Genomic DNA, 23,386 nt, shown 5'->3' with positions numbered 1-23,386 from the left:
GATCACGGAGGCAATGCAAAGCGACCGTGTCATGTGATGGCGTCATCATATGACGTCACGTTGAATGACGTCATAGTAACGTCACAAGTTCTGTCGACGTCATCGCGTGATGATATTGTACATCACTCGTGTTGGCTACGCGGGACGTCGACGGTCAATTTTCGTGTTTGATGAGGCATCTAAGGCTCTACCTTAAAAAAAAGAAGACAAATCAAAGTAAATGAAACTATATCAGTGCATCATCGTGTATATGCCTCACTTCACATTACGAGCGATCGCCCGAAAACAAACGTGATTCTCAGTTCAGAGCAGCTGATTGCACGCGTCTGCGGGAGAAAAGAGGCTTGCTTTACCCGTCTGGTCATCTCTTTATATTTATTCAAGAGATGACCAGACTCGCTATTTAAGTACTCCGGAGCTTCAGCACGAAATTGTGGTGGACGCTATATTGAGGTCATCAGGAAAAAAGCGGGAAATTGCGGTCGGGTGCCCTGTTGGCGCGCACTCAACTGCCGCGGAAACAATTGTATTTTATGTAACTACTCGTCCACATCTTTTTGTAAAATCTCTGAACCGGGCGAACGCTAACCTCCGAGAACCGTGAAAACATCTGAAGTTGAGAATAAGTTGTTTGAAACTGTTTTCATTTCGTATAGTGAAGGCTTGAAGCAATGCACGCATCTCGCGTGAACGTTTCATACTGACGTCAGCGATCCAATGCAAAGTGCATTTTTTGCATTTTTTCTGGCTAGGTACATAAGGGATCTCTGCATTTGAACAATTTTCTGAAGTGATTGAGATATTACACTTCTATTTGTCGATTTCTTACCGTATTTTCGTTCAGGCAGCTTGTACAGCAAGAATGGGGCCATTTGTAACTTTGTTGCGTGATATCTGGATATTTGTAAAGCAACTTCTATATTACGCCTTTTATGCAAAATCTTGTGGAATAAAGTTAGTTTACCTGGCATCGCTTTTGTTTGAAATGTTTGCGCACAGTGAACCTTGTTGTACGCTACCTCAGAAGCAAAAACATAAGCCAACAGCATTGAGGTCGTATGGCCGTCTCTACTCTTTTTTTTTTCTTTTTTTTTGTTTCCCTTGCGTCTTCCCGGTGTGCTCCGTCCATAATAAAGAGCTAGTGGAGGCTAATGAATTGTCGAATAAAGCGGTGTGCGTATGGCTAGCAAACCAGTGGCGACCATGAGTAAAAAGCTCGTAGTGTTAAGCGGTCACTGCGCGCAAGTATTTCAGCTGACTGCGCGTGCAATTTACTTTTTTTATTACTCTTAATTCGAGCATGCGTGATGCTATTGCCCGATTACTCGTGCGAATAAGGTTTTTGTTTTCGTTCTTTGCGTGTGCGTGTCCGTTTTGCACGTTTTTACACACGCACCAACGTTCTCGAACTCTGTGACCGGAACTAGGCCACGCTGATGCCGCTTGACACATGATTTTTTGCATTCTGTTGTTGCCCCAGCACTAACACAACGCTTAAAGATGGATAAACTCCATTCCGCACCGCATTATAAAAGTTAAGTAGGCTTGAAGTGCCCTGTGTGGAAACGCGGCGCAAGGAACTACAGCGCGTAGCAGACGCCCCTCGCTTCCCGCGCGCTTCCCGAGCGCGGAAAGCCCACGGGTCCGGCGCAGCAGCGGCGCGGCGCGGGAGTTCACGACAAAAGGCCCACGCGGGAGCCGGCGCTTTGGACACTCCCCCTATTCTAGGTCACTCTAGCCACACCTATTCTTGTACCCCAACGCTTCTTACACTCAGTTAATCCCCGATAACAAAAGCCCAGTGTTTTATCGGCCACCGAGTTAAGCCACAACAAAACAAAAACGGCACGGGTTCAACAATGTTACATATTTCACAGCAGTGATAGCTCGAAACATCACTCGGGAGCTGTCTCATATCATCAGTTTCAAGAAGCCCTACCGTATTTACTCGAATCTAACGCGCACCTTTTTTCCGGAAAAACGAGTCCAAAAATCGCATGCGCGTTAGAATCGAGTACCGAAAAAAAAAAAAAAAGAAACTCGGTTATCGTATTGCCATCGACATTTCAAAATGGCCGCCTCCTACGCGCTTTGGCTGCTTTGGCCGTTTCTGCCATGGTTTCTGCCATTTGTTCAGTTCGTACGTGCGCTGAGGAGATTGTCATCCCGTTCTGCGTTCGCATCGACGGCATGGAAGTGCCGACTCCAAATACTCGACGAGTGTACCACAATGCCGCATTTAAAAGAATAGTTATTACATGTGCAGAGAGACGGACGGAAATCTGGCCGCATCGCGGTCGTTCGGAGTTCCCGAAACGTGCGTGCGAGACTGGCGCGAACAGCAGAAGATTTTTTACAACAAAGCTTCACGAAAAGGTTTCAGTGGACCAAAGCAGGGCCAGTTTCCCGAAATCGAAGAGTGTTGACAGCGACAAGGAGTTGTCCGACAGCGACGAGGACTGATCCATTACGCGACTCGTATCGCCGCCGTAGTGGTGACAGTTGTAGCGGCAAGGCCCGCTTTTTGACTTTGTGTTTTACTTTTTTGAAACTTCAGTTCTTTAAAACCCAAATACTTGTTCTTCTGAATGTGCGAAGTTTGACTCCTACGGACTTTTTTTGTTCTCTTCTCTCAGGAAAAATGGGTGCGCGTTACAATCGATGTATTACTTTTTTTTTTTTGGTCGCGGAAAACGGGTGCGCGTTACAATCGAGGGCGCGGTAGAATCGAGTAAATACGGTAATTGAAAAATAGGCACATAGGTTTCGAACACGCAGGGCACCTCATGCCTCACATTTGGATTCACAATTTGAACACAGTACCAAAACGATTCTTTGCTGTACTGGAGTTGATCACACATTCTGAGATGTCTGAATCCACTTTTCGGCGACAGCAGCGCAGTATCGTGAATGTCTGCGACAGTCGTTAAGCGATCGTTCTCGTGAAGGAGGTCAAGCAGACTTGTGGCATCTGACCCGAAGACCTCTGTTGGACCACGCCACTGAATGATGAGTGCGTCCAAACGAACCCCCATATAGAATAAACTTGGGGTGCCAGGGTACTCTCTGCCTCAAATTCCTTAATGATTTAGAGCAGGGCACACGAATGGGTCTTCAGAAACCTCATCTTAACGAGCAAGTCGTGCGCAGCTTCAGGCAATGAAATAAGACTCTTGAGCTTCTCACACCTCGTTCCCTTGGCTTTGTCGCTTCCCAAGAAAGACAAAATGGCGCACCAGTAGTCCAAAATATCTTCTAGAGCTTCATAAAAAGAGAACCACATCGACAGACATACGGTTTTCATCGACTTGATGGACATGCCCATGGCCAAGCACACAAGACCAAACATACGTGCCGGCACCGCTCCCCCAACGACTTCAACAGAGCAGGAAAGTGCACAGCAAAATCGTGAATTACATTAAACGAGCAGGTCTTGATTCCATCCGCGAGAGCGTTGTTGAGTAGGTGGCACGGATCTTTGAAGTGAACCGCCTCTAATTAGCGGTTGGAGAGTTGCAGGTCCTTGTGAAGCTTCTGCTTGTAGGAAGCTCAGTCAGATCCCAATACAGCTACGTCGCCTAATACAGCTACACGCGGTAAACTTTAAATCAGCCAAACCAGAAAATGTATCAATGAGCGCTTAGAACTTGCCCTTTCGATAAAGAACGGAACCAAGTCATATTGGCCCTTGAAATCCCAGTTTATCAGATATATTCGAATTGCCAAAAATTTGACCGGCGAATGTTTATCGGATTTTTTCGGATAAAACCAAAAACACTGAGCCTTATCTATAACATACGTTAACGTGAGAAAGAGAGCGAGAGAGACAGAGGGAAAGAACTTTATTGAGACCCTGAGGAAATTGATTATCGGAGCCTTATGGGCTTCCATGGCAACCAGTACAAGTGCACTTGGGAGAAACCCACTACGCTATAAATCATAATTTTTGTGAAGTAGGGAAGCAGCAACTATGCCATTATTCTTCATTCTGCGGAGAACCGGGGTATCCACCAAACACCTCTAAGGCATTGTGTGCACTTTGTTGACACTGTGGCTGATGACGACAAAGAATTATGGCAGAGCGCTTTGTAATGGGTTGGAACCATTCAACCACCCACTCACGCAATTCGCATTGTGTGACGCCACGGTTGTTATTTTACTCTTCTACCACACTACATTACATATATTAATGTGGTTCCTACCCGACATCCCAGACAACACACTACATCCCAGGGACTTCCCAAAAAAGTCCAAACGTCCCACATCCCAACAAGGTGGTTTTTAGGATGTCCTTTAGACATGTGCATAGGGATCATTCCTAAAACATCCCTTGTAGGATCTGATTGGGACTTCAAGTTAGCGGTGAAATAAGCTACCGTGTTGAAAATTGGCGATCCTAAACAATCGGAAACAGCAACTCCGCCGGAGAGCATGGTTGGCGCGCGTGCACAATTGCATATCTACTACATGCTCATGAAAAACAATATATCCGCGTTTTTTGTGAAAGTGTTCGTTTGTTTTTTTTTTGTTTCTTTCTAAATGTCGTGCCGTTATGAGGACGAGGGATCGATTGCTGTCTGCGTGAGCAAGTGTTGCACTTGGTAAAGGCGGTACAGTGGTACGGCGCACGTACTCGCGCCACGCACGCCGTGCTTTTCGTGAAAGATCAGAGAACGGCGGCCGCACCGCACGAGCGGTGGTGTGGTGGTGTCGTATTTATAAAAACACCGACATATTAACTTTAGAAGAATTGAATGAAATATTGTTATTTTATTGTTTTCTTTCTTAGGTTTAATACGCAATTGTTCTTTAATTGCGCTTACTGCGAGCCAACACCTGCCCAAATAGTGGACGATTTGCTGCGAGCACTGCGCAGACATCGCCATCGCCATCATGGCGCCCGGCGTGTTTGGAGTTCGGATAGATCAGTCTCTTCGTTGGCCTCGTTTTTAGGTGTTTGATCCGTGACGTTTCGTCGAAAAATCACAAGCGCGCATGCCGTAGGTGTTTGCCTGGTTGCAAGATCTTGCCGATTTCAACGTTTTTCCACCTCTTCGGTAAGTACTTGACATGCCTAGATTACTGCAATCAGCACGTTCTTAGCACTTTCTTCTTTGGCTCCCCACCACGCACAGGTTGGCGTACGCTGAACTGGACCCTCGCAGCAAGAATGGCACGTGGGAGTAAGTTTTATTTGTGACGCGATTTGGTTTATCTTCCGCAGAAACTGTTAAGCTCACAATGCTGATATGTTGTTGTCGGCCACGTGTGTAGATTGACACCGCGATCGTGGAACACATGGCTGATCTGCCTCGAATAACTGCAAGCCGGCGCGTGCGTAGTGCAGTGGAGAACGATCAGAAGTCCTGGACAACAAAGAAAAAAACTTCAAAGGTTTGTTGTACATGTTTTCCACGGCAACTGACATAAACGTAAAAAAAATTGGAATGGTCAAATGCATGTGTCAAGTTTAACCATTTGTAGTGGGCTGTGGACATGAATTAAGCATTGCTGCACACAAGACTGGCTTGCCCTCAGTTTATGCCCAGTACCAAATTTTTTGCTCTCATTATGACACCATTTGTAAGAAAAGCCAGAACTTATGTTCAAAACAGCGCATATTCTTGTTATTCTTTTATTCAGTTGCACGTGTGAGTCCTGCTGCTGGCCATCAGTTAGCCGGTTATCAGAAGAAAAGGGCACAGCCCAGTTTTGTACTGGTATATACCGTATCGTTTGTGATTATGATCATGGTTTTTGTCTTACTGAAACAACAAACTGAAAAATGTATGTTGGTGTTTCTGCTACATCTCTATGAAGCAGCAGAACCTGTTGCTCAGTCACTTGGTGCATATTAGCAACTGGCACCTTGTCTGGCTTCCCGATACCTCCGCCTTTTTTCAGTGCATGTTGTTTTCATCCTTTACCAGCAGTCAAGTAGTTTCACACAACCGAAATGACCAACTAGCCCACTCTGTTTGTCAAGTAGGTTTTACTTCCAAACAAATGTAGCACATTTGTGATATGCACTGTTGCTCAATGATATTCTTTTTGCATGTGCTAGCTGTGTACACATATTATATGATCTTTTTTCTTTTCTTTCAGCTGCTTCTAGTAGTGGTGCCCCTGGTGTGCACCTTTACCCCAAATGTCTGCACCTTTGCCTACCGGTAATGACATAGAATGTGCTCAGCTTCCTGGACATAGGCATGCAGGTTACGAGACGGAAAACGTGCAGCTTAGACTTCATGCTTGTAAATGCGAAAGTCGTAACCGACATAATTAGAGTAAGCTAAAAGGAGAAATTTCTGCTTATGAGCAAGTAATTATGAAGCAGGTTTTACTCCTCTTAAACTAGCAGACATGCAACAACACAGTTGTGCTATGTTTGTTTTGTGCGCCACTTTCATGCATATTTGTGCTTGCAGTGGATATGCATATACATGAAGGATTTGTTTTTTTTTTCCTCAGCTGCCTCTGCGAACCCCGCTGCTGGACAACAGCTGGGAGGTTCTGTGTTTAAACGCGTGCACCTTGGACGTCATGCTCGTAAATACCAATTCCTTTGTCATTCCTGGCATGAATTTCGTTGGTAAAGCAATAAGTAAAATTGTGCATTGTTGTTTACAAGCACTTCAGTATAAACCAGGCTTAAAGGAGAAGGGACCGACAACTGGCCAGAACTTGTGATTAGATCCTGTCAGAAATGAAAAGACCGCGCTATATACTGACATATTCCAGCATCCTTTTCGCGCTGTGAGTAGGATTTATATCTCTAAATTGTGTTTAAAAGTAACAAAAAAAGGCATGTTGTGCAGCCTATCGCAAGAGCCTTGAAGCTAGATTGCGGAGTTGATCACTTTGCTGTACAAAGTCACGTAGTCTGATACCATCATGTGTGCCATTATTGGTCCTAAAAATATTAGTATGTATATTACTATCCATCCCCGCTCTATTCTGTGCTGCTTATGAGGTAAAAGGAGTTGCATGGTGACAAGTAACGGCGCTGCCTTCGCGGTAGCCAGTGGACCATGTCGAGCCACAGCGCATGCGCGCGAGTACACACATACGCAGTAAACCGCCGCGCTCGAACACGAACCGCTGTCACGCTCACTGTTTGCATCATGTCTTGTCACGTGTGTATACGACTTCATATCCGTCGCAGATAGAAAAATTCGAATTACAAATGTTTGACGGCATTTCCCACATCACCATTCCTTGATTATACACTCTGACTGGTAAGCTTTCTGTCGCGTTAAAGAAAATAGGTACCATAAAAGTTGGTTGTCGGTCCCTTTAACCTCTTAACACACACACAGGACAAAATAGGCATGCTATATTTCCGTTGTGCACCATCTTTGTGCGTTTGTGTGTGCAGTATGGACATGTACATTAAGGCTTTGTTTTTGTTCTCAGCTGCCTCTGCGAGCCCTGCTGTTGGACGCCAGCTGGAATGCTCTGCGTTTGAAAGCGTGCACCACAGATGTCATGCTCATAAATACAGAGTTCTCATGATTCTAGTGTTGACAAAGCAATAAGTAAAAGCAGGCACTTGTGCATCTGGAATGAGGTTTAACCCTGTCTCAGGAGACATAAGACAATATAGTCATGCTATGTTCCTGTTGTTCACCATTTTCATGCATGTTGTGTGCAGTACGTATACATACATGCAGGCTTTGTTTTTGTTGTCCTCAGCTGCCTCTGCAAGCCCTTTTGCTGGACGCCATGGAAGGCCCTCCATTCGAAAGTGTGCACCTTAGACTACACGCTCATCAATACCAAGTTCTCTGTCCTTCTCGGCATGATTGTAGTGCCATATAATAGTGAGGCAATAAATCATTTTTGCTGGTCACTTGATGTTCCATGCATGTTGCTTGGTTTCTGAACACATGACTTGGTTTTAAGTTATCTAGATATCTATGTGAAAAAAAAAAGTGGGTTGGTTGGACGAGGAATATGCTTTCCTGGAGAGGCAACTGGCTCTCTCAGGTAGGCGGTGGTCGAGCGCGATGAAGCAAGTTAACATGTTATGGGAGCAGATGTCCCACCCTTTTGAAATAATCCTGCAGTAAAAAGTGGCCACATGTCCCAATAACATCCCACACGCATGCAGTTTTGGGACATCCCAAAAAGGTCTTTTTTTGTATCACTTGGGATGTTTTTCCACCTTGTGTGGGACGTCTTTTGGATGTCCCGAACTCCCAAAAGTGATGTCATTTGGATGTCCCTAGGATGCCTTTGCGTTGTCTGGGATGAAGCCTGTATAGGATCTTTTTGCAGAACAGTTTCAAGCACCGGCATGGCTCTGAGCTAGAATACTGGGCTCCCATGCAGAGGGCCCAGGTTCGAACCCCGTTCCATCCTGCATATCTTTCCTTATTTAATTTTTTTCTTATTTCGCAGGATAGCGGTTACGGACACCGTCGTTGGCAGACAACTACGGCACCAAAAACGACCACTGACATGATCTCATAACAGCTTTCGCTGTAAAAATTACGCGTTGCAGCAAACGTCCGTGTAGCCGACAGATGTACAAAAATAAATGCACGAAGCAGTGTCAAGTAGAAACACCGAGGGAGAAAAGTCACTTTTGATCCAGTCAGTATCATTGACAACAAATGGCACAACTTTTTTGAGTCTGCATGTTTAGACATTTTCGAAGGGACAACGTTTGGGCGTGTCGGTTGTTCATCGTTCTTCATAAACCATAGCACAATAAAGAACACGGGACAAGAAAGAGACCATGTCAAGCGTTTAGACATTCTGTCTTTCATGTGCAGTCTCTTATCATCGAGGAAAACAGAAGTTGCCCGGCAGTCCTGTGAACACACCAAGAAATCACCATTTACACAATCTCATTACTTTCGTGATACGTTGAATGCTCTATTCCTCGATTCTCTTTTTTTGTCTAAGAGGATTTCAGCAAGACCACCTTACTGCAAAACAATTTCCTGTTTATAGTGATTTTAATTGTTCTTCATGGTCTTTCCTTGTCTCTAAGCAGACTATGACAGCATCTACTATATAGAAATTCCTGTTTTTATTTATTTGCTTAGTGTTCATTAATTCTTGTCACAGTGGTAGGGCATACAGCAACGTATCGTTCATGTGCTTATTGAGGACAGACGTTCGCAAGCGCAAACAGGGGCTGACCATCAGCCACTACATTTGACTTAACCCCTTAACTGCTTTGGACGAGCAGAGCTCGTCCTAGCGGAATAGGTACTCCCCTCTGGCGTTCAGGACAAGAGGCACTCTTCTACAGCTTAGATTGCGTGTAATCCACCAGATGGCAGCATTTACTTGGCAATTTATTTTTCTCCTGCGGAAAGAGCGCGGTTTTTGTATGAAACGATGGCTTGCGGTGGCGGTCACCCATGCATAACTGTCTCGTCAACACGAAAAAGAGGCTTTTCATTTTCGTCATATTCTTCGAGTGATGATCATTCGGATACAGATGTTTATCTTGTATGCGGAAGTGAAGACAGCGAAGGCGGTGAATTGAGCATCTCCTCCGGTGATGATGAAAACAGCTCGGAAGCGAACATCGCGAGTGCTCGCCAGTGGATCCTGCTTGATGCGAACAATCCTCCTGTGAAGCCTCCTCGCTTTCCATTCTTGGCCATTCCAGGCATGACTTTCAACTTGTCATCGCCAGATGACCTTGTGGAATATATTCAGCAGTTTCTTCAAATGTGCTTCGTTTGCTCTCGGAAGCGAGGAGAAAACGAGAAAACATTGAGAAAGGAAACTCGATTTTGGTGCAGGAGCTGCAACAGGCCCCCTTGCGTTATTTCGTGTTTTGATTTGACTAAGTATGTGGTACAAATATTTTTTCAACATCGACAAGCTGCTTTTTAGTACAATCAGATTCGAAATCAGCAATAAAAAAAATAGGCATTTTTGGTTGGGAAATTTTCAAAAAAATAAAGCACTTAAGGGGTTAAGGAGTGCACTGTTGTGTATTAGATTGCAGATAAAAATATGCACGAGGTTGCTCAAGCTGCCCCGAGAGCGAGGAACGGTGACAGTTGTGTCGGCTGCCTTTGGTGACGAATTCGCCTTTCTGGACGCGGCAGGCTTTCACGTGTGGTGGTTAAGTCTTCTGTGTACGAATCTACTCGCACTGTTCCGGACAATAAACATTCAGTTGAAGTTAGCACGCGTCCCATTGCGTCTTCCTGGTTCGTGTCTAATAGCAATACTGACACCTTTCCATGCAATCAGTGCGAGACCCAAAACGAGCTTACGTGGAGCGAGACGTGTCTGTCACCGTGTGGAACGGCTGCCCAGAAGCCCTCGTCCGTCGGCTGGAGCCGGACGCGCTATCCTCAAAGGTCCGCCACGAACCACTCGGCGTGCCAGATGTGGGCGTCGAGCTAGACACGGAGCCGCCGTCGCCAGGCATACTCGGCCAGCAGGTCGTGTCGCCAACGGCAGGGCTTGCGACTCTGTCGCTTGCTCTTCGGTGGGTCGGGCTGCAGAGGGCCAATCGGACAACGGGATCTTCAACAATGCTTCCTAAATAAAAACACTGCACAGTTTCTTTCGCGATATAAACCACAAGCCCAGTACCATTTTTAATTAATAACAGTACGGTACAGTGATAAAAGTGGTCAGAAAGTCTGCACAGGCTATAAAAACCCTGGCCAGTACTGAAAGAAAGGAATTGTGAAGGCTCGTTTCTTTGTCTGACACAACCTTAACGAATGTGACCCAGCAGATAATGAAGCCAAGGAAGGTATAGGGGACGTTAATTGTACCGTTTTAAGTGTATTGTAGTAACTGCAATATAGACGTGAAGAAAGTAAAGTCGACGAAAAGATTACTTGCCGCCGGCAGAGACTGACTGTGCAACCTTCGGCGCTCACTAACACTCCCAGATTTCGCATGCGCATAAGTACCGTGTGAAGTGGATGAGGTCACGACCACCGCCGTGGCCAGTGCTTGTATCTGATCCCACTGACCAAGCTTTGCAACGGCTGCAGTGATGTGATGCATGGAATGGTTTGCCTTCTAGTACAGCTCCTTAAATGGATGATGAAACGAAAGCTCGTGTGGTGCAACAGACCACGTGGGACCGACAGCAATGCGATTGAGCAAAGCCGTTTTGGCACAGCTTCTGGAGCAACTAAAATCTCACCTTGGAGCAGCATAGCAACCGTTTGGAGCAGTTACTTGCCACACATTTTCTGTGGTAGGGGGGTTCGAGTCGAGGCGGCCGAGGAGGCAGGCCGAAGCCCAAGGGCCACGGAGTTAAGACGCGTGATCCGAGTCCCCAGCAGAAGTGCCTCAGTTTATTACAAACGATCCCTTTTGTGTTGCGTACCAGAGGGCACCCCGTAACCTACTTGGCTAGAGTTATATCGGCAGTTGGTACACGTGTGCCCTCTACATTTTCAGCCGCAAACATTTGTCGCTCAAGCTGGAGCTGCTGCACCGCATGTCAAAGGAAATCCATTATGCACGCATGCATGTACGTTCATTTGGAGTACTCCTAAACGTGAAATTAGGTCACTGTTCTTCACTTTTCTGCAGACATCCCCAAGTCAGCTCAAGCCACCTAACACATCCCGGGAATTCGCTTGGTATTTGGAAAAGACTCGGGCTTCCCCTGATGCTTCAGAGACGATACTGGAAGCACAGTCTCTCTAAATTTTTCATGCATCCTATATACTTTCCAAAAAAAAAAAAAAGCCTTATTACGTTTGTGCTTTTAGTACAACCTAGTCCTTCACTGTGTGGAGAAGTGTCTGCTGTTGTGCTTTATGTACAGAACGGTAAGGGTCCTGGTCAATGAGTGGTTAATAAGTAGGGGTGTGCGAATATTAGTTTCGAATTCGAACCGAATACTACCTAATCGAATAATTCGATTCGAACTTTCAAATAATTCGACAAAGGCCAATGGTGCAACTTGGTGAAGGTGGGGTGGCTAAAATTAATCCTAAGGTTGTTACAATAGGCCTTTCCTTAAAACTTTCACCGATTTCCTGGTTCGAAAATGAGCGCATGTTTACTTTAGAGGACATTATGTTATTTCAGCACGTAAAAAACAAGCAAGACAAGAAGAGTGCAAGCCCTCCTCAACTTCGCTTCCAGACTTCTTGCACAGTTTGGTCGCATATGCCACAAGGGCCGTAAAACATCCACAATTTGGCCTGTGAAAACTTTGATTGGTTTCAGATGCAAAAATGTGTTCACGCTGCGCAGTTTCCACTGCCGCACTGACCATTCGTTCAGAAACTCTGTTCTATCAGAAACTCCCGTCGTTTCAGCGTGCAATGAAAACGCTGCTGTGATCAGGCGCCCGAAGATTTTCTGGCCCAGAGCACCCATGGCGATGGAGCACAATAACGTGACCATTGTCAGATGAGCCGTATTGCACGGCCATGGGAGACCAGCGCTGGATAGGTGGCGCGCCGAAAAAATGCGCCTGGCGGGAAGTCGCGGCATAAGTCCGCCGCTCGATCCGACGACATTGGTTGCAGCTTGCATATGTTTCGGCTGTGCGCGTCGTTTCGCTTCGGTTCAAGCTTCTGAGAGAGAGAAAATAAAACATTAACAAGGTTCTGCGAATGCTCATTCAGCTAGCGCCATCAAGCGAAAGAATACTGAAGAAAATTTGCAAAGCTTTATATATTTCTCGCAGTGTGCCGCGGCGAGCGCGCCTGGTTCCCTATAGCGGCGAGCGCTGGTTCCCTATAGGAAAAAAACAAGCTAGCTACTGTACCACCCTCTGTCCCCTATTAGGAAGTTAAAAGTGGCGCTGCTGACTAGAATGGCGGCTCTTCTATCAACGTGGTTGCACGGCCATAAAAGCTGAAAAAAAAAAAAAAAAAGACACCCGAACAAGCGCGCAAGCTGTCACCAAGCGGTAGCTTCCTTCATTTTTTTGTCTTGCCGTAACTGGCGATGCACGCTTCGATACTATTCGATATTTTTGGCCACTATTCCACACTATTTGATTCGAGATGAAATTTCACTATTCGCACACCCTTATTAATATGGGTTTAGTAACTGGACCTTTGTTCTCGTTATTTAATGTTTGATCAACAAAATTTACGGCGATGGGGGAGTATGTATTTACGTTTGACAAGCTGCTTGACCTGTACAGTTGCCAAGGTCGAGAAGCCAAGCAGAGAGATAGTGGAATACTAGGACACCATGCCTTCTCAGCGAATTGACATTCACTGTATATACTCACGGAAACTTTTCTTGGCAATGAAGGAAAGGCTATGGGGGCGGAGCCACCGCACATGTACTGCTCCGTGAAGTAGTCCGGTTCAACACATTTTCAATTTATTTTTGGTTTGTGAACCTTCCGTATCTCCTGTGGCGGCCGTCTGATTATTCGAGCAGCTGTCACAGGCTTAGGCAGCCATTTGTTAGTGAAATTCGTCACAAGCTCCTTCGGCGAGTCGTCGGAAAAGCTCGACGGTGCTTAGAGCTCACCCGAAGACCAAGACGCCGTTCTGACTGTGCGGTGCACATAAAAGGTGCAACGTTTTCACAGGCGCAAAAATGCGAAATGAAACTGCATAAAGTAAAACAAATATAAATATCTCCTTGGTGCGCACGAACCCTCTTTTCAAAGAGTGTCCCGTAGAAAATAAACTAGTGTCGTTTTGACAGGAAGCATGGTCGCAGTTGTGGGACTGTATTATTCAGCGGCAGCACACGCATGGTCGGCAAAAAAAGTTGTCCGAGAGTATAACACGTGGTCTTGTTGACAAACTCTGCCCATTGTATGGCGTTAAAACATAGGCACACTGCATGAAAAACTTTAGAAGTAAACTTGAAAACTTTAGAAGTAAACTTGAACAAATAGAACAAATTTTTAAAAAATTAAACAAACGGTCAGTTTTACATACTTGTAGTGATTTACTGTAATCAATACAGTCGGTCAAGTAGCACTGCCGTCAAGGAACAACTACGTCATTAATACTTTTCTCTGTCTGTATCCACAACAGTTAGAAACTATTTTATTGAACTCAATAATGTTATCTCACAGTATGGTCTAGTAGTAATAGAAAACTAACCCAGCAAGTTTCACAGTATGGGCGAGTTCAAATCCAGCGCAGTAAGTTTCTCAATACGGGAGAGTTGAAATTGTTTGGAAGGCTTGCGCCCAGCAACTACTTCAACTACATAGCACGATGACCACTAGAAATTGCAGCGGTTGTGGGGATCGAGAGCGTCCTCCTACCTGGCGCCTCGTTCCCCAGCTGCCGCGCGCGTGCCGGCCGCGTAGCCCGGGCGCACTTAGGCACCGGCAATCGCCAAGATGGCGGCCAGGGCGCCTCTTTGTCTGGGCGAGCCAAGCGTCGGCTCCGTCCCGCGCTGGCATGTCCGGGCACGCTACGCTGGCGCGCTGCGCGGGCCTACGTCACAACGCAGCGCCATTCCCCATTGGGCCGCTGGTGACATCCTCCTCTCCTATGAGCTAAGATGCGCCCGACGTTTCGCTCGTGGCGGCAGATGCTCCCAGGCTAGCACGAGAGGTTGACGCGCTGCTCTAGCAGGCGGCTTCTCGTTCGTGTGCTCGACTGCTGCCCTTTGTGTGATAGTCGTAGCGCCGCTGGCAAGCGTACTCGATCGGTCTTGCGGAGTTCCCTTCACGGCCTGCAAGCCCGTGACTGTCGTACTGTGCTGCATCTTGGGTTAATAAACCCGTGTTGTTTGTTGACCTCCTGCCTCGAGTGCCTTTTCTGCGCCGTGCCGGAGAATCGACGAACCCGGCCGTAGCGTCTTTGTTCGCTGCGGCAGTGGAGAACGTCGCGTCCGTTGCCGGTCGCCTCGTAGGGTAAGCGTCTCGCAAACCTATCTCCACATAACTGGCGCCCAACTTGGTTTCGGCATGGCAGCGGAGCAGTCCCTCTCGAGGCGCTCGTTCCTGCTCGATCCCGTGGCGACGGACTTGATCTCGTTCGATGCGGACGACGCCGGCAGCACGAGGTAAGCTCGCCTTAGCGGCCCTCGGCTTTCGGCCACCGGGAGAGATCCCGTCTTTGGGGCCTCCTTGGGTGATGGCCGCTCGAATGTGGACTACAGTCCTAGCCTAGCCAGTATCGGGTTTTCTCAGCTGTTCGAGACACGCGGAGTACGTGCTTTAGGGCCCCTCCAATGCGTCGTCTCCGCTCGCTGGCCTTTCTTTGTTAGCAGGACAGCTGAGTGATTAACCCGCCGCACCAGTGTCCCTACCTAGGACACATGGTGCTGGCATTCACACGCTCGCTGGCCCATCGTTGTCACGAGCGTAAAGGGTTGACCATGTCGTCCGCGAGCCAGCTCGCATAGGCGGCACCGTCGCCGCGTTTTCCGACGATCATTTTCCTCATGCGCGCCTTGGCGACGCTTTCGGCAAATGTGAGCCACCGTGCTCCGTTGTCAATTCGTTTGCCCGTCGCATGAGGCATTATGCATCCGTCGGTTGCATCGGTGCGGAAACCCTACTCTTCTCCGTGCCGTTTATTGGCCCCTTTGGGTCTGGCGTGCACGGCGGAGAACAGGCGCGCGACCCTCCAACGGCGGCGCCTGCCTCGGAGCCGCTGCACACAACTGCGGCGCGGCTCTGGGTAAAACATTGCCTTCCATCTCGCGAGGAGCACCGTTGTTTCGTGCGGTGCTTCGCGGTTGGTTGTGCGTTGGGAGAATCGCGCGCGCCGACAGCGCTTTGTGCATCTCCCTGGTCTTTCGCCGCCCGTGATTCTCGGTCGCGTCTTTCTCGCGCGCGCGGGTATCGTGAATGACTTCCCAAGCGGTGGCTACGGGGTCGTCCCCTTCGGCGCCCTACAACCACTTGCAACCCTCGTAGTGGCTACCGCTGCCTTTTAAGTTCGGGACGCCACTCGAGATTTCGCTCGCCGGAAGCTTGTCTGCTATGTCAATGGAGTGCATTGGTGGAGGAAACGGACCCCATGGCGCTCGTCTGGCTTAAGCGCTTGCGCGAGCCCTCGGGCCGCCTCGCGCGCTGGGCGTTGACTTTGCAGCGGTACAACTTTGTTGTGCGCTACCGGAAAGGGAGTTTAAACGTCGTGGCTCACGCCTTGCCGCGTGCCCCCGTTTCGGTGTGACACTTGTGTCCGCCTCTCCCGAGAGCAATCGAACCGAGTAGACTCCGGGGCCTCTGGCTCCAATGGGTCGAAAGGAGCGAACCCCGACGGCGAATTCACTTTCGAGTCGATCACCTCGGGTGAGCACGTCACTTCAGCCGGTATCCTCTTAAGCAGAGAAGAGCTACCAAAGGCACAGCAGTGCGATCCGTTGTGGGCTCCAAGAGCCGTGCTCCCAAGGAGCGGGCGCGTATTGACAGTCTGGTATTGCTGTCGGCGCCGTGTGCCGTTTACGCAGTCTGGTATTGCTGCGGGCACGTTGGATTCGCATCTGTTTGTCGCCGGCGGAGTTCTCTGCGCTCCACATCCCACCAGAGGAAGCTCCCAAGGAGTCTTTCAAGGTGGTGATACCCCGCAGTCTAAGGAAAGCCACCCTCGGCTATTTCCACGACTCGCGGTTGGCCGGACATGCGAGTGGCCTTAAGACTTTTCAAAAGTTGTGCCGCTCTGCTACCTGGCCTGGCATGAAGCGTGATGCCCTTCACTACGCCCGCTCATGCCGCGTGTGCCAATGCGTGAAGCCTCGTGGTGGCAAGCCTCCCGGGCTCATGCAGCCGATCGACAGCCAACAACCCTGGCAAGTCGCGGCCTGTGACATTATGGGACCCTTCCCAAGAAGCCGGAGAGGCCATGTTTTTCTCCTGGCTGTCACAGATCACTTCACGAAGTGGGTCGAACTGTTTCCCCTTCGGAAGCTAACGGCACGCGCAATCTGGGACAAGTTGACCGAGGTCTTTACCCGCTTTGGCTTTCCGGCGGAGTTGATCACGGACAATGCGTCCTACTTCACGGCCAAGGTGTTTGTGGATGCGTGTGCTGCCTTTGGCATTAAGCACCGCAAAACAACCATGTATCACCCACAGGCCAACCCGACTGAGCGGATAAACCGAAACCTCAAGCCCTTGCTGACAGCCTTTGCGCAGCAACACAGGGATTGGGATGCCTATCTTAACGAGATAGGCTTCTCCTTGCGGTCCACGGTGAACCGGTCAACCGGGTACACGCCCGCTTTCCTCAACTTTGGGAGAGAGCTGCCTAACCCCATGGACCGCGTTCTGCGGGGCAGCAGCGGGGCGTCCGCCACAAAAGCCGGCCCGTCTGGCTACGCGGCGGAACTGCGCTCACGGATGGACGCAGCCCTTGACCTGGCGCGTTCCAACCTGGCAAAAGCGCGAGCTGGACAGAAGGCTCAATACGACCGGTCGCATCGGGAAGTGCACTACGATGTCGGCGATCTCGTCCTCAGGCGCAATCACGTCTTGAGTGACGCCGCCAAAGGCATCTCCGCCTCCCTGTCGGCCAAGTGGTTGGGCCCATACCGAGTGCAGACCAAAATGTCGCCTCTGGTGTACAAGCTGGCTGACTCCCAAGGGAGACAAGTCGGCGGTCCAGTTAACGTCGCCGACCTCAAACCTTTCGTTGCCCGCAGCAACGACTTGGGAGGGGGGGAGGCGGTCACCGAACCGCAGGAAAACCGTGAGGAGGCTGGCTCCAAGCCACGCCATCGGTACAACCTGCGGAAACGCACCTAAGCAACCTTTCTCCCACTGACAGGTAGCTGGACTTTATTCCATACCATGACAGTGAATGGAGAATAACCGCTAAGGTGCGGCGGCACACGTCTGTAAGTGGTAGAAGGCCCTCTTGGCCGAAAATACCCTCTGACGTGTTGTCCAAGCCATAACCTGGCAAGCGCCCCTTTGTTGGGCAGCACGGTCAGGCAGGCACCTCTTTTCGGCAGCCGGCTATGCCGGGGGCATTTCTGTCCACTCCTGCATCGCCCTGTCGTCTCCCTGCGCCTACCTTGCCACCAGCCTGTTCCAGACCTGATGGCCTGCTGTTCCCTGGTCGTCCCAGCTGTGGCCTGCTGCCTGCCTTCTGCCCTGCGGCCACCTCCATCCTGCCTTACCCACCTGGCAGCTTCGGCAGCCGCCCTCGGCGGCTAGTCCGCCCACCGAAGCTTCGGCCCAGTCCCAAGCGTGGTCGCTCCAGCTCCCGTTTCCTGGCTGCCTGCTGTTCCTGTGTGGCCCCCCGCCCCAGCGACTTTCGGCGGTAGGCTGCCGCACGCAACTGGCAGCCACGCCTCGTACGTTCCCGGCTGCCAACCTCTCCAGTCCGGCGAACTTCAAGCGGGCTGGCTGCCCGCCCTTGTGCAGTCTTCCCCGTTCCTCCTGGGCTGCGGACCTTCTTACAGCAGTGGGCTCTCCCTTGTGGTGGAACTTTCGGTGGAACTTTTGTGTGGCCATGGCCGACTTTTGGACTTGTACCTTCAGGAAGACGACACCCCCCTGTTGGACTTTGCGCCGTTGGCCAGCCCCCTTGCGGCTGAGCTGACCTTGCCACTTGGCCTCGGACAGCCTCTTTCACAGGCTGGCCTCGGTCTTTAGGAGGGGGGAATGTGGGGATCGAGAGCGTCCTCCTACCTGGCGCCTCGTTCCCCAGCTGCCGCGCGCGTGCCGGCCGCGTAGCCCGGGCGCACTTAGGCACCGGCAATCGCCAAGATGGCGGCCAGGGCGCCTCTTTGTCTGGGCGAGCCAAGCGTCGGCTCCGTCCCGCGCTGGCATGTCCGGGCACGCTACGCTGGCGCGCTGCGCGGGCCTACGTCACAACGCAGCGCCATTCCCCATTGGGCCGCTGGTGACATCCTCCTCTCCTATGAGCTAAGATGCGCCCGACGTTTCGCTCGTGGCGGCAGATGCTCCCAGGCTAGCACGAGAGGTTGACGCGCTGCTCTAGCAGGCGGCTTCTCGTTCGTGTGCTCGACTGCTGCCCTTTGTGTGATAGTCGTAGCGCCGCTGGCAAGCGTACTCGATCGGTCTTGCGGAGTTCCCTTCACGGCCTGCAAGCCCGTGACTGTCGTACTGTGCTGCATCTTGGGTTAATAAACCCGTGTTGTTTGTTGACCTCCTGCCTCGAGTGCCTTTTCTGCGCCGTGCCGGAGAATCGACGAACCCGGCCGTAGCGTCTTTGTTCGCTGCGGCAGTGGAGAACGTCGCGTCCGTTGCCGGTCGCCTCGTAGGGTAAGCGTCTCGCAAACCTATCTCCACACGGTGACCCATGGATTTCGAGCGCCTGCCGTTATGCTTCTCACCGAAAGAACGCACAAACGACGTCTTGACGCATGCTTGGTGCAAATAATGAAATTCTTTGCCAAGATGTAGCAGGATGTAGCAGGTTTCACTTCTTGGGGCAGCAATCACATGACTGGATAGAACAGTCTACCACTGGATCACTCAATCACATCACTGGATAGAACGCGTGCTGTCATACTGATTGCAACCTGCCACAAATTGTAGGTAATTGTTTCATTCATTGTGTATGCACAACTTTTACCATCATCTGATGGAAGACCATGATGCTTGCCTTATGCATGGCTGTTTATTAGCAACACGCATAGGATATAGCATAGGGCAAGCAAGGAAACATTTCATGCCGTTCTTTAGTTTAATTACAGACCCACAGATAGTTGTTGGGTGCACCTCTAAAAAATACGCAATGCTTTATGTGCAAACACGATACTTCGATCATGCTTGACAATAAGCTAGTCACTGCACAAGTAGAATGACAATAGCCCCATGAGCATTGTAACAGATATTGAAAAATCTTGTTATAAAGCCACAGCAGACGAGCCAAAGTGCTGAACGAAAATTGATTATGCATCCACAGGTACCATACCCAAACCAAAACATATCTTGCGCTTGCCTACCTCAAAAAGCCAAGACCACTGCGTCGGTTTGAAGTCAGCCCGGCTGATCCTGTGAAGCGAGGGGTTCCTTGGTCACTTCCGGGACCAAATCTGAAAAAGTCGCTTGCCGTCAGTTTCACGTGTACTGCACCCACGACACCTTCAGTCAGTGGAGAGTGCATAGTAAGTGGTTGACAGGGGACACGTGCATACCTGCCAAGTTTGGAGAAACGGAATCCGGGAGATCTACTCAAAGGGGCGGGGGGGAGGGGTGTACTGCAATAACAATTATATGGACACTGTCAGCGGGATTTTGCGGTCGCCGCTGATCTGTACAAAGTCCAAACCGATAACACCGCTTACGCATCGTCTGTTTCACGTGCGAGTAAATGCGAACTAGCACTAGGGACGAACGCGGTTGAAGCAGAGATGAAATGACCCGACCGTCACCGTCGCGCGGAGGGCACATGCGATAACATCATTCCGCGAGCGACGCCTGTCGTCGCTTGCTTACGAGTTATTTCGTCGGGCAAGGGACCATAAGGGGCGCCACTGAGACGGGGACGGTCGCAAGCGCTGGCGAACATGCTATCTCGACAGACATCGGTAACGGCTACCCTTTTAAGTGCTGGGCTTTAAAGCAGTAGTGACACAAAATTTTGAAGGAGAGATAACTTGTGGGATGGATTTGTGTGTACACAAACATATCATCTACGAAATATTAACGGCTGATATAACCTATAACACATTTAGGATCAATTTTTAAATTGCGTGTAGCGCATCTGTACGCGAAATGTCCCACCTCGCGTCACCGTGACGCACGGGGCACGCAATGCACTGGACGCGCAGGGCAAAACTGGATTTCTGGGAGATTTTCCTATGACCCGTACAACCGGGAGAAACGTTCAAAATCCGGGAGTCTCCCAAGTAATCCGAGAGACTTGGCAGGTATGCATGTGCTGTAAGATGCAGTAGAGACTGCAGTGCGTGACGAAAAGTTTATAGAAAAAAAAGACTACAGGCCCAGGAGAAAATGAGTAACTGGGAATACAACTGGTTTTAACTCAAACTGGGAGCAACTGGTCCCAGCTGGGATTGCACTGGAAACATTTCCAGTTGGACTGGATGCAGCTGGTACCAGTTGGGAATCATTTCACAGGGTTCATACATGTTTCAAAGGAGAAAATTCAAGGATATTCAAGGAAATTCAAAGGCCTGCCACACGTTTCTCAAGGACTAAAAAACGGCATCCAAATGAGGATTTTTTTTTACTATAACAATGTTTCAAATCCTGACTAAATTTACTGCACTTAGAACTTATAGAGTTGAAACTCAATATAACGAAGTCACCACCACGCTCAAATTACTTTCTTAAATCGAGAAAGGGGTTTTTCAGTCCTTTGAAACCTAAAATTGTAACAGACACCCGAAATCTACCACGACACTGTTTTTGCCGCTAAGCCACGCTTGCTCATGTGAAAAGTCTGTTGAGGTGTACAGAACATTGTGCCTCACATGTGTGGTCCAGGCGATGCAGGACAGGTAGACAGTCATGTGACACATGACATGCAGCCGAAATGCAAAGACGTGGAGAACGAATGCAGTGATTATGCGAGCAAGGCGACGATCAGTATCATCTGTCGCATAAATGATGAAATAACGAAAACACACAGCAGTGCTCCTGTGGGAGCACTGACAGGAGCAATAAACCCCCACCACCCGTAGTACCATCTGGTACGTAACAGCGCAACTGTCGAGTACACTGTTTCGTGCTTGTGGGTGGCGCGTAGCTTTGTCAAAATAAAACCAGGCTCGTGACTACGGGTGACAGATGTTTTAGCACAACAGTGAGTGCCCGCGCTTGAAGAAAAAAAGAAAAAGCCATCTGTGTAAAAAATAGAAAAAAATAGTGCTTCTTTATACTAATTTATTTCAGAAAAAACTTCATTTAAATCAGTTTTGGTTCCAAGTTAGTTTCATCACTTCGGGTTGACAACAATGCTGAATCTAATGAGTACCTGCCGGGGTATGAAAATTTGTTCCTTAGATTGGGAACTACTTATAATCTGGTTTTGCTAGATACGAGTTTTACCTATCATTAAACTGTGGAAAAGTCTAGCCTCAATGCCATCTAAAATAGTTCACAGCAAACAAATGTTCGAGACAGGTGCCGAGACTTCTCTAGTATCAGCAAGGCTTGACATCGCTGCAGTGTACTAATCGCGTGCACCGCTCACCTGAGAGGGAAAAAAGCAGCATAAATGCAGCCGGACGGGCTGCGTCTACAGCCAGCAGGCCATTTCCCGTTAAAGGGCCTAATCCCGGGTGCCCATCCCCAACCAGAGTCATTGGCCTTGGGAGGCACAGGCATGCTCCTCATTATGCTCTTGCCAGTGCTGCAGGATTGGTGGAATCCTGGCCACCGCTTGGAGAGGAGAACGAGGGGGTGGACCCCAGCCACGTTATTTAATCCGGCGCACTAGAGAGCACTGGCGCCTGTTCACTGAGATCGGAACCATGTAAATACTGCAACCTGTCTTTCCGACTGCTCCGAGCACGATGCCCACACGTGTTCGCACCGGCCACGCAAATCCAGTCCCAACAGTACCCATGGTCATGTGCTGCCAGTGCGGTGTAATAATAAATTGAAGTAGCAATTCAGGATATACAAAATCCAAAACCATTTTAACAACTGGACAATGTCATTGCTTACAAGATATTACAAGAGTAATTGTGCTAGCCTATTGTCCCTCTTTTTATCAAACAATTTTGTATACAATGGTACCATGTCTTTAATTTGATATCAAGGAATGAGCCAAGACTGGAGAACCTGTACAAGGTCTTTTTGAATTATGCAGTGGTGAATACTGCTTATGATTAACGTTATTGTCTCACAAAAAAATCAAAATTTTCTTTGTTGCCTTTGCAGCATCCATTTTGTCATAACATTCAATTTCGTAAGCTATTTTTAATACATGCTAATACAGTAAAAGCTCGTTAATTCGGATTTCTAGGGACCGGAAAAAATGTCCGAATTAACCGAATGTCCGAATTATCGAATGGTCGAAATAAACACAATAAATGCACGAGTTTTTTCAACATACCTTTACTTAACAAAGTAATCGCGGATGCTTGTCTGTTTTCGAGCAGAAATTCGCGCGGACACAATTTTTCTGAGCCCTTCAAGGTGCTCAGCAGCTCGCATGATGTTTGCAGTACCGCAAAAGTTTCACCCGTCATCCACGCTTTTCGGTTGGCACGGTAATCCACGGGAAGATTGTTGATGTTCTTAAGGGGGGAGGCTACCTTGGAAGGGCAACTTTTTTGTTTGTTGAGATATCCTATTGAAATTTTCAGGGTAGGCTAATAGCAAAGCCATTTGAATAACCCCAAAATTTCATGCATTTATGCTCACTGGTTCCCAAGTTACAGCCATTTATCAGGATAGTCCACATGGGTTTCTTAGTCAGGCTCTGGTGAATTTGGTAAATGTGCTAGCACTGTGAAATTCACTATGATGATTCCTGGACGGGTGCTCTACACTAAGACAAAGCTCATTTTTAAAATTTCCTTGCTGAAAATTTTTAGC

General features: G+C 48.8%; 1 long non-coding RNA gene across 1 annotated transcript; it reads left to right on the top strand.

Moving 5' to 3' along the window:
• Positions 1 to 4,936: 4,936 nt before the first annotated feature.
• LOC125756292 (uncharacterized) lies at positions 4,937 to 5,369 on the top strand. Its single transcript, XR_007414332.1, has 3 exons — positions 4,937 to 5,057; positions 5,136 to 5,183; positions 5,275 to 5,369. It is a non-coding gene; the product is annotated as an uncharacterized LOC125756292 (long non-coding RNA).
• The last annotated feature ends 18,017 nt before the right edge of the window (positions 5,370 to 23,386 follow it).

This window comes from Rhipicephalus sanguineus, chromosome 11 (genome assembly GCF_013339695.2).
Source record: "Rhipicephalus sanguineus isolate Rsan-2018 chromosome 11, BIME_Rsan_1.4, whole genome shotgun sequence".
NCBI lineage: Eukaryota > Metazoa > Arthropoda > Arachnida > Ixodida > Ixodidae > Rhipicephalus > Rhipicephalus sanguineus.
This window is presented reverse-complemented; position numbering and strand designations above follow the sequence as displayed.